The sequence below is a fragment of the Epinephelus moara genome, chromosome 1 (assembly GCF_006386435.1).
Source record: "Epinephelus moara isolate mb chromosome 1, YSFRI_EMoa_1.0, whole genome shotgun sequence".
Taxonomy (NCBI): Eukaryota; Metazoa; Chordata; class Actinopteri; order Perciformes; family Serranidae; genus Epinephelus; species Epinephelus moara.
The window spans coordinates 44902095-44914849 of record NC_065506.1 but is presented as its reverse complement, the minus strand read 5'-3'; the positions used below and the strand labels follow the sequence as shown (position 1 = coordinate 44914849).

General features: G+C 40.9%; 1 protein-coding gene across 1 annotated transcript in view; it reads left to right on the top strand.

The window, feature by feature from the left end:
* The window catches only part of LOC126395229 (protein kinase C-binding protein NELL1-like), a 457381-nt gene that overhangs the window by 322613 nt on the left and 122013 nt on the right, over positions 1-12755 (top strand). The window lies entirely within an intron of this gene.

The following is a 12755-nucleotide window of genomic DNA, read 5'->3' as shown; positions in this document are numbered from 1 at the left end:
GAAACCCTGTGAAATTAAACTGCTCTTGCCTTAAAGAGGCCCGTGGCATCTTGGATCACTGCACAGTTGTTCTGCTGTTTGACTGGTTTTGGCAACTGCGACTGAACTGACTGGGAGAGAAAATGAGCACAGACTGCTAGTTTTTGAGCTTATTTGGGCGTAATATGTGAAAATATCAGTCTAGTTTAATATGTGTGATGGCTCTGTAGCCTGTTGGGCAGTGGCTAATGAGCTGGAAGTTTTCTCTTAATCAATAGGGAATGTGCTTATTGGTGGTCGAACTATAGCCCTCTCACTCCCACATTAGTGGGATTCCAGGGATAATGACTGAAATATCTACACAAATATTGCATGGGTTGGCATTAAAATGTAGTACAGATATTCATGGCTTTTTATTTACCGCCAGCAGCAACAGCACGTATTGGATGAATTTCATTGGAATTTGTTGCAGATGTTCATGCTCCGCCGTGGAGTTTGATGGTCCCTGAACTTTTTACCTAATGCCATCATCATGTCTTAATCTCAATCCATCAGACAGTCAGACATCACCACACTTGCAGACTTAAAGGGCTTCCTCCCGGGAAGTCCTTAAGTGCTTAAGGCTCACCAAATCCACAATTCATCAAGTCCAAAAGGTGCCTCAAGCAGAGTTTCTGCGGACTTGTAGAGAAAAGACTTTGCTTGGAGAACATCCCACAGTTCTCAGTGATATGGTTGTTGTGATTTATTAATTAGTCATCAATTATCTGTAACCGCTTATCTTGTTTAGAGTCGCTAAAGGGGGCTAGAGCATATCCCAGCTGACAGTGGGTGACAGGCAGGGTATTTCCCAGATAGGTCCCCAGACTATCACAAGGCTAACACCTAGAGACAGACAACCATTCACACTCACATTCACACCTCTGGGTAACTTAAAGTCCCCATTTACTCCACACAGAAAGGCCCTTGTTTTTAATTTTTGTCATGTACATGATGTAGAAAAGTTTGATAATGAACATACAGAACATGTAGGGGCTGAGTAATTTGGGTTTCTTCGAATCTGCAAAGTCAGAAGAGTGAAGGTCGTTTTTTGTCCGACTACGATGCACGTCCTCAATTGAAGGTTTAATTTGAACGTAGTATAATATGATTTAAAGGTCTAGTGTGTAGGATTTAGTGACATGTAGCGGTGAGATTGCAGAACTGAAACTTCTCCCATCTTCCAAGTGTGTAGAACTACGATGGCTGACGCGAAAATGCAAATGGCTCTATTTAGAGCCAGTATTTGGTTTCTGTTCTGGGCTACTGTCGAACTACATATGATATAAGATATAAACGGGTCATTCTAAGTTAACGAAAACACAACAATTCTTATCAGGTGATTTTAAACTAATGAAAACATAGTTATGAATATTATATACCATTTTTGCCAATAGATGCCCATTAATCCTACATATAAGACCTTTAATGTGAATATAATACTGAGTTTGGCAGCTCATGTAAAGGAAAAGTTTTACTGCATATTCTGACCTCTAATAGCTACCATCTAAAGCTGCAAACCATGTACATATAATTAAGATAAAACTTACCCCAGGGGAATTGTTAAAATTCAGCCTAAGCTGCCAAAATCAATGTTTTTAACTGTTTCAAAAAATACTTTGACACAAGTTACAGGGTCAGTTCATATCCATGGAGTCACTTGAAGCAAGTTCTGTCTCATAGCACATCTCATCCCAGACACCCTCGCAGACTCGAGCAGGACTTGGAGGGTCCGGAGGGTGCACATTTGGATTCAGCCACTGTCTTTGTGAGCATGTTAGCATGCTGATGTTAGCATTTAGCTCAAAGCACCACTGTGTCTAAGAACAGCCCCACAGAGCAACGATCCTGGCTGTTGACTCTTCAGTTACGGCAAACAGGAAATGAAACTGTCTTTCATCACTATGAAAATAGTGCCGCTGTAGTTATGACAATTCTCATGTAAACAACCTTGAAAAATAAATCTTGCACTTGAATAGATATTCTTATTTTCTACCTTTTCATATAAGAAAAGTCCAGAGGTCAATCATTCTGAAATGTACCTTGTCTCCTCTCTTTTTTAGTTTACCCTAAAATGACCTTGGTTGCAGTTTTCATACTTGCTCTTGTGCAAGAACGATAGCTTTCAACCGGCGGCCACACTGCTCTGCAACTGTATCTTTAGTTATCTAAAATTAAAGCGTGCAGTAAAATCAATGCAAACTGATTTATACCTCAGCGGCTGTCTTTTTAAAGGTTGGGAGAATCAGCACGTATGATCGAACATGAACGGGTGATTGCAGCTTTTCAGTTATTTAATGGCTTGTCTGCAGTTTAGCTCTACCTTGTCAGCGTCAGGGCAAAGTATGGAAACAGTTTCACCTACTTTTATGAATACAATTCATATGTAATGTCTAAGTTTATCTCTGCCCGAGCCATTTCTCAACATACAGTACAGTGACACCTGTTCTGGTTTACAGTGTTTTTTCTTGGGAACGGTTTAGAGCCATGTATTTTTTTGAGAGTGAATAGGATGTGCTTGGTTGCTGCTCAGTGTTTCTCCGGAGAAGTGTTCTTTAATTAGCTCGGAGTTGGCAGCCACGCAGAGACAGGGATCCATAGACAATCAATCTATTTTGCAGCTTGTAAACTGTCCTGGCTGCTGACTGGGAGCCCTAGGAGCCTGCTCTACATCTGCTGGGAGAGATAAATCCTCTCTCTGTCTCCTTTTCCCTCTCCCTCTGCTTCTCCTTCAGCCCCTTCTCGAGGGTTTCAGATCCTCTGCATGAATGTAATACAGAGTTAGGGCTTGCGGCGCAGGGAGGCGACCACTCATCTTTCACAACGCTAACACGATTGCACATTAGCTTCTGTAATTGGTGCGTTGTGCTGAAATCTGTATTGTTATTCTTCATTGTGTCTGGATCTGGAAGGGCTTCTGGTAATGATATTGTTGCTGCATTAAGCAGGACACACACAGACATAGCAGAGACCTGTCTCTGGTTTCTCTGGTTTCTTGTTCTATTGAGTTATTAGCGAGGAGAAAGTTAACTCAGGAAGTCCAGTATCTTCTCTGATTAGGCTGGAATGAATATAATTAATCATAATAGAAGGAATGCATTGATGTCACTTTGTTCTGTGACTTCATCTCCTCATACCAGTGATTGACTTGCTATGGCTGCTGTGAGATCCATACGCAGTACCAAACATTGAGTGCTCTGTGGATGCTGAAATGCGGCCAGATATTGATTTTCCTGACAGATATATGCTTTATATAGGGAGGGGTACGTAATGCTACCTTAAACAGAGCCTGAAGGCATGCTGTAGTTGCTTGATCCTATTATACCCCTTTAACGTCCATCCACTTTTGAGGTTTGTCTGTCTAAATTCGAACAAATGGTCTGTTGTTGATTGATCATACCCTTGTGATGGATGTGGGCATAATGTTTTTAAGGATCTTTTTACGGTGTTTGACTGCCTCACTGCTTCTGTAGGCACTTGCATGTCAGTTCAGTCTTTACTTAGGTGCATAAAAGAATAACTCAATAAGTCATCCTTACTTGAATATATATGTTTATTACAACTCAGATCTGATCAGTGAAGCTTTTGGCAAAGCTAACATTACATTCACTCAGCCTTACACAGTGTATCCCACACTTGTGGCGGACTCAGGCTGTCTGAGGGACAGGGGCGAACATGCAGAAAGTTTTCTAACGTTTAGGGCAGCATATATGGCATTATATCATATTTAAGCAATTTTAAGGCCATCTTATGATTCACTTTATGTTTTCTCTACTGAGTGGGCATCCAAACTGGACCTTTAGTTGCTTTTTTCAAACATGGCGGTACCTCCTGTCATTTTCATGGTACTAGCAGTCTAAGCAAACAAGTAAACTTGTAAAGTTAATGATGCCAAATGGATAAGGACTGCCCATTGTTCCAACTGCTCATGATTCTTAAGCCCAAATAGTCTGAAAGATATACCACTGGACCGAAAGACCATTTGTCCAAGAGCGTGGTATGCTCCAAAGGACAGTTTCTCTGAAAATATGCTACATGCACTCCCAAGCAGAAGTACATGGCTAATTATTATGTAGAGTGACATCACTGGACCTTTCTACCATGGCAAAGGCATGACCCGCCCTTCTCTGCCTCTCTACCTCTGACTGGCTAGTACTCGTTGCCTTCACTTGTTGGGTTGATTGGATTTAGGCATGAGGAGATTGGTTCGGGTAGGAATATCAGCGTTAGCCAATCTGAGGCAGAGAAGGGCGGGCCATGCCATTGCCATCGTAGAAAGTTCGATGACATTGTTCTGCATCAAAATTAACGATGTGCCTGTCTTGTGAAGAGTGTGTATTGTTTTTTGGGAACAATGTGCATTTGTTGTCAGGATAACAGGCTGTCTGTGTACAAATGACCCTTTAGTCCAATGGGACATATTTTGGACTATCGGGTAAAGGCGGGGGGAAAAATCGATACAGCACAGAATCGCAATATCTTATTGTCACACAGTGCAAAGTTTTGTATGTAAAATCTTAATCTGCAAAGTAAACACTAATTATAGCTGTCAGATAAATGTAGTGGAATAAAAAGTTCAGTGTTTCCCTAGTGCAGTTGTATTAAGAAGCATAAACTACTACCTAAAAAATTAAGTAATTTACAAGTACTTCAAAATTGTGCTACTGTATGTGTGTTACACAGCCCCGTGGGAATTGTAACCTCACATTACATTTCCTTTCTTTAGCCTTTGTTAGTCTGTAAAAACGTCTGCTGTTTGTACACAACAGCTCTTTACAGTTCTAGAGGGATGGTTCATGTGTTTTAGTTTTGAACTAAAAGACAAGGACACACGGTGCAGGTTCCAGCTGTTTCATGTCTGCCACTCAGAGTGGGGTGACCATGTGTGACATGGCGTATGTGTCCTCAGTGAGTTGTAAAGAAGTCACCTGAATCGTTAAAATCAAGCAGAGCAGAGATGAAACGCAGGGACTGCAGCAGGACTGTGTTTGATGACAATCACTAGCGCCACTGTTTGTGTTAGGACAATGTGTTTGTTCCTACCTTTTAGCTTCAGGCCAGTTTATGTGTGTACTGTACAGTATGTGTGTCTCTGGCCCTCGTCCACCCACAAACTTACCTTACATCACTGTAGGCACTAAACGGCCTACAAATTTACCCTCAATATTACAGTCTGAGCAGCTCCTTCCTTGGAGGAATAAAATGTCACCTATTGCGGCTTCGACACGACACATCATGTATCACCTTTTTCATTGGACACTCTCAGCCTCATCTCTCTCTGTCTCTCCTGCCTGGCGGAGGAGCCTGTCCTTTGTGAAGACAGCTCCCTGTAAACAATAGGAGGCTGTGGTAATTGTGGTTCCACTTGATTTCACCTCTGTGGAAGCAGCCAAGCAGCTCTGGGGAAACAGGGGATGGACAGAGGGAAGAGGAGAGATGGCAGGAAGTGTGAGGTTCCGTATCTCCCCTTCTCAAAATGCCACAGAGCTGTCGTCACATCCAAGTTTGTGTAGCCCAAATCAGTTCACAGTTCACTGTTAGTCCAGGGTGACTTCATCTTTATATGTTGTTCCAGATAGCACTTGGTGTTCCCATTTAAAGGACACGTGATGTGAAACTGATCATGTGTACATACTGAGTTTTGAAGAATGGAAAATGTTTACTGCCCATTTAGTGAATACACATAGACAGATATTTATTTTCAGAATCAAATGTGAATTTTGTGTGATGTATTGGTGTTGAGCTTAGACTCCAATTTGCTTAAGTGTAGATGATACCAGTGTTTACCCTCAGTCTTTATGGTGCAGTGCAAGCAGAACACAAGTGATTTCCCCTGTGGAAGGTCATTATGATCTCTGACTTCATGTGTTGGTGGATAATAGTTGTCTGCCATAGGTAATTGTGGGAATGGTTGTCCGACTCCCACTGTGTGCTTATCTTATGATCTCTTGGTTTTAGAGGAATTGTTCTCTACATTAAGCAGGCGCTGATAAGGCTCACAGTTACAGATTAAACCGCTGGAATGAGAGTCTTAAGGTCCTTCCTTCCTCTCGGCTCCGTCCTGTAAATAAACTCCGACAGCAGGTTCAGCTCAGGCCTGGAGATAAAGTGTAGTGTAACCATTTTAAAATGAATTCCTCATCTCTTAGAAGCTGTAGCTTTACACGCTTTATGACTGGGTGAAGACATTGAAACTCTAATAGATTAAAGAGCTCAGTGACTGCCGCGCCGCAGCTTTTATACTCTCAGTGGACTCAAGACACTGTAGTGTAAGAACTATTACAATCTGAACACTTTATTGTCGGCCAATATTACTGGCTGATAGTAGTTTATCACAGACATATTAATATTGGCTGATTGTTGGCAGATGTTTCAGTACTCTCACCAAAAAAAAGGCCACATAAGTCGACTGTGCAAACAGTTTATCATGGCCAGTATTTATGTTTATTATATATAACTACGTAATTATTATGGGGGCAGAGGGGGAAGTGAATTGATGTAGTATAAAAAGGGACATAGTCTGAGTGATGTTGTATAAACATCAAAGAAGTCCCTGGGGCGGGGTTCAGCAGCCTTTATTATCCAAAGAGCCATTTTTGACCAGATTTGATCCAGATCTGTCTGGAGCCACAATACACATTTGTACCTCATAGTAACAACAACAAAGCCTGTTTAATTTATATTAGCCTCTAAACATTCCTAATAGGTCTACAAGGGTATTCATTAATATGTTTTCCAACAAAGTAGCTACTATGTGGTGGGCTATTTTTGATTATTTGCAGCATTAGTGGTGAAAGCAAACTAACCTGCCCACTCACTATAAAATTCTATGTTTTCGTCCAAGACGTTTTCTTTTTTGGATTTGGAATCAATAGCTAGCCTCACTAAGGAGACACAAGACTCGCCCTCGCTATTGAAATTTTAGGAAAAGGCGCCAGGCCGTAGACGTATGATGCACATAATTGACGAGATGTTAGAAAAAAGTTAAAAATTAATTCAGTGTAGCAGCCACACATTTATACAGCTGGAAAATGTCAGAATTGCTTTTTGTCATAGTCACGGGGTGCCACTGGAGAAGGGTTAAAGAATCACGTGTGGCTCCTGGGCGGCAGGTTGCCTCCCTTGCCCTAAAGGGTGGGCAGGAAGGGTGATGAATGGGTGAAACATGCACAGGACTTTCACACAGTAGACCGGTGTTTGTGTCCGAAGTCAAACCTAACCAGGGAGTTTTATAACATAACTGTGAGTGTTTCATAACATTAACAATGTGTTTAAAACTGCCACTGTAAGGACAGTATTATATGTGGTTTTGAGGACAGTCATATATGTCGTTTTGAAAGTCAGTGGTATTGTATTTTGGGCTGAATTTTCTATCTGTTGATGACTGTTATTTTTCTTGAATGTAAATTAAATATTATATTTTTTTGTTTGAGCGAAACTGAGCTCTTGTCAGCGAGCTGTTTCATATAATAACTTAATACTCATCACTTATAGAGATGTGGAAGTTTAAACTCTGGCAGGAATGACATTGATTAAGGCAAGGGGGGCAAGCCTCCAACAGCTCTCAAAACTTTACCTTAACGTAAATCACCTCAATCACCAGCTAATAAACTATTGTTTACTGTCATCCTATATTTCTAACTGTCATAATGGATCGTAAAGTTAATTGTCCAACTATGGGCGACCCGATAGCTGAGTGGTTGGGGCGCATACCACATGTGGTTGGATTCTATGTCATTTCATTACTCAATACAATTACTTTGTGTATAATCTTAATAACATAATTGATGTAAAGTCTTCAAGTCTACAAGAAAAGAACTGTCAGTAATTATAGGATTTATTTTTTTACTTTTATTGATTTAAAAATCACATAAATCAAGCTCTAATTAATATAATTAGTCTGCTCACCCGCGGCTCTTTATTGTTCCTTCAGCTGACATAAACACATGGTGGTGTTTTAACTGTATTGATTGAGCTAAGCAGATTTAAGTGTTTGCTTTCAGACGACTAATCCTTCATTTAGACAGCAGCCACGTTACATGCTGCTGCCTTTCATCCTCTAATGTATATATATATATTCCTCCTCTATCCTCACCTGCCCTCTACGGATCAATACTTGACTCTTTTGATTTTCTGATCAACCTGCCATTCATAGACAATATGCTCAGATTCTGTGGTATGGCTGACCAAGAGAAGCTGCCATCAATTTCATGCATCACCTGCTACATATATTCCCCCAAAATTCCAACAGTGGCAAAAGCTGCATCCCCCCCAAGACACATTATATGTTTAATGAAAATTTAATCAAATCCAATTCCAATTATACATGTAATGAATGTGGAGCTCAGGTGTGACGAGTCTGGAAACCTTGGCAACCCTCCCTGTATACATTAACTCTTCAAAAATGGAGGTCACGCTGTCAGGCTGGCCCGGCACCAGCCAATTTAATAAGCCCATCAAACACAGTTTGGGAAGGACTTGGATAAATTTTCCTTAGTCCTCACTTTCATCCATTTGTAATTGGCTCTGAGAAGCTGGTGTTTATATTTAGCTCCCCCATAAAGGTTTGATGTAAGGAGTGTTTCTTCCTGCTCGGCAGCAGACTGTACATCCAGAGTGATGTCTCCCCTCACGTTACACTGCTTTCCTGTATGCTTTGTCTCTTCCTCAGTGATGCATTGTCTTTCTGTTCCCTTGGCTGAATACACAGATTTGTGTAGAATAATAATGCACAGCAGCTATGGGATGGTTGTTTACTGACAGAGCACATTAATGGAACATGCTTTCATTATTGTGAATTGCTGCCTAAGCATCTTTATTGCCTTGAGCTGTATATTTCATTGGGTAGTAAATGCATTACCTCGCAGGCTCTGTGCTGCTGCTGCTGCTGCTGCTGCTGCTGCTACACAGTGAGGACATGAACTGGGTGGTCAGAATGCTTTACAGCAAACTGAGCTAATGCCACTAAAGAAGCAGCTGTCAGTCATGATGTAAATGAAATGTTTGCAGCACTTTGAAGCACTTGTGTTTTAAAGTGCTAAAGGTCTTTAGTGCTTCATGTTAAAAAATTACCTGTAACACACCTCAGCAGCTGTTCAGATATCTCCTCTAATGGCACCTCTCCTGCTTTCCTGCTCCATTTTATTGCGAAATGTGCTTATTTACCATGCTACTCCTCATAAATAAGGTCCCATTACATGTCGATATGCGTGCTTTGATGCATGGATATATCATAATGCACTTTGGTATAAGATGTTACATAAATGTAGTCTGTTTACTGTGTTAAAATATCTAAATGACTCACTGTTTAATTTTGGGCAGTATAATCACAGCATTGGCTTGTTGCTGCCACCCACCATTTCCTCCTGTACAATACCCCATACCTTCATAAAAAACTCATACTGTATCTCTATGGTTAAAGTGGGTGTAATTAATGTTCATCTGCATACACTCCCCACCACGTTTACACAGACCTGGTTGAAAATCGGCAAAGTATTCTTTAACAATGGTCCCCCTAGCACATTCAGTGCCCTGGGCGAGCCTTTACTGAATAGTGTGTGAACGCTTCACGATGTAAATCAATGCAATCTCCTTGAGCTGTTCGTTGTGGCCACCGGCTGCTTACAGATAATAATAACTAGCTCCCCTCCTGCCAGTTTCAACACAGATTTGTTAGTTTTATTTCCTGTCTCTCCACATCCACTCCTCTCAGTAATGTAGTGGTAGTGGAGTGGGCACCAGAGTTTTCACTGCCCTTTTAAGGTAAGGAAAAGATTGTGTTCATGGTTGAATGAAATAAAACCAACTGATGGTGGAAGAAAGGATGTGAATCCCTCTTCATTCATTTCAAACTCAGACAACCTTGCACAATCATCTATCCTCGTAAGAATGTAAATACAGATTACTTAGCATTCTATTTTTGAGACTTGTGGAAATTTTCCATTGAAATTTCACAACATGTGGACAGAAGAATTTCTTATCCATATGTGCCTTTAGGGTTGGGCCAATGTAGAAATTGTCAAACTGGTTTGATAACCAAGCAAGCCAAACACCAGACCGGTATGCAGAATGTTACCAGTGTTGCACTAAGGGCTGCCAACTAATGGTTGACCAAACGTTAGTCGACCAGAAAGGTCATTAGTCGGCAAGATTTCATTGTTCGCTTAGTCGCAGAAAAACTAAAAACAACAACAAATATCAAACTCTGAGGAGCTGCGGCTTGTCAAAATAAATCCAAACCTGTATGACTGGACCATGTGGGAATTTAATGTGGAAGGACAGACACAGGAAGTGTCCACGCTCAGCAGTCAGACAGGAGTCAGGTTAATTTCCAGGGCTGGTACCTGCGGTTATTCCACAGGCTAGTTAATAACATGTCGGGCAGGAAGTGTGGGATCATTTTGAGAAGGTGAAGGACGAACCCAAGGTGATATGTAAACTCATCTTCATTGGTCGACTACAAACATGACGCATTATCTGAAACATGGAAGTAGATACATGCCCATCAGGGCTCGACAGTATGAGCGTTTCACTCGCATTTGTGACTAAAAATAGGTGTGTGCGAACTGTAAAAAATATTTAGGGGCACATGCGCGCATAAAAAAAAACCAGCCGAAGCAGCCTATATTTTTGTCAATAAAAAAATACGATAATCTAACCGCTAATGTTGGAGGAACTCCAGCCGCCTTCCCTCTTCCCCATGTGACACGGTTATGGGCGGTTTTCCAAACCACTGTCGGCACAATGAATATAAGTGCCACTGTCGGCAGTGTGGAAATAAGTCAAAGTGTGGAGGAGACGGACCGGGTTAAGCGGCGGACCTCCGGGGAAGCCTGCTCTGTTCTCCCCGTAGTTAGGGACCGTTCTCCACGGTACCACTGCTGGGCAGTGTGGAAATAAGTCCTGCAGAGTTTCAGAGGACCTGGAGAATGTTTTAGGATAGTAATAACATTATATAAGATAATCATATTGCAGAGACAATATATATAAGATAATACCCTTAAAGACAAAATTAAATTGCAATATTTTTTCAAAACTTGATGATTTTACCTTTCTGTACATTTTGTATACAAATTCATTAAATAATTTTGCTTGTAAATGTCTATTTGCATCACGTTTATTACGGAAAACACATTATTTGATCAATTTACATTGTGCCCCTAAAGTTCTTTGTGCACTCCTTACTTTTTCAACTTAGGAGCACATGTGCTCCTTGGGAAAAAAGTTAGCGTCAAGCCCTGGATATTAGCCCACAGCGTCATTAACAGGCGGCTCGCTCAGTGTGTGACGTGCACTTGTAGATAAAATATAGGCCTATATTAATGAAGATTCATTAGTACGGTTTTGTATTTCTCTGTAATGTAGCACAGTGTTAACAATGTTACTGACACTATTCTTTCTCACACCTTCAACTCAAACCATTGTGTTGCCCCGCCCAAAGTATATCATTTAGTAATTAAATGAATATCATAAACATGCAGGCGACTAGTCAACTTATGGCCCTGAATGACTCAGCAGCTGCCTCCGAGTGGAACATAATGAGACTGTTTCTGCGAACAAGTGTTCTTCTATTATCTTGCATCACGTAACATCAGAGCTCTCAGTCCACATGGAATCTATGAAATATGCACTTCTTATTTTATGTCGATAAACCACACATCTGTCACCTGTGTGGTCAAGATCATACTGCAGACATAAGCACTGAAACAATGGGTGAGCCTACTTGCTGTCTTCCTACGTTTGTAACGTTACTTTTTAAACAGAAAACACAGGTTTTATATTGTGATATTTACTGGAAATGACATACAACACAGCCAACAGCAAGTAGCCTAGCTTGTTATTAGCGACTTTTAGCTCCCTTGTGATCTCCCTCCAGCCAGCTGCCACTTTACTTCTGCTTTTGTAGTGAAATAAGAAGGTATCATGTAGATAATTCCTCAATTCGACTTCAGCAGCCATTCCTCGTCCACTGTGGCGCTGTCACAGGGAGTGACGGGAATAAATAGAAACAGGGCACCCGACAAAGGTTCAGCTCACAACTGCAGCGCTTCTTCACTTGTAACCAGTTAGGACACCTCTTTCATCGGGTTCAAATCCAAAATGTTGTCATATTGGTGCAGCTTTAGTTTTCTTGAGAGACTAACTCTGCCATGGCTCATCCAGTCACCCAAAAACACATGAACTTTCTAGTAAACAAACACAATGTGCACCGCTCACCCCCTTCCTCCCTCTACTGAAATGTGATCTCCTTCATGTTGCTGGTTCTCGGCTCTGCAGTAAATTGTGGTTGGACTGTCAGACACTACTGGCTCTGTTAGTCCATTTAAAGCACAATATTATGTTAATAAGGTTGTCATATTGTTTATTACTGATGCAATACAAGTTGAATTTAGCGCTGTGAGACCGCCAGCGCAGGCCACTTTTTAATTTGCCAGAACCTTTTTTGTGATGACATAAATCATACTGTAAAAAATACGTGATGAAGGAAAACAGAGGTGCATTTACATTTTATAAAAGCTGATAAAGAGGCATTATTTGAAAGTCACCACAATACATAATAAATCCACACTGCCCTATGCAAGGAGCCCTTTAAGCTTTGTTTTGTCTTAATAAAAAATTAATAATGAAATTATTTCTGAGCACACACATGACTTGCATGCAGTAGTATCGAGAAACAGCTGTCTAAAGTGGAATTAATTGACTGCAGGGTCAAAATAAAATTGCCTCTTGAACTCTGT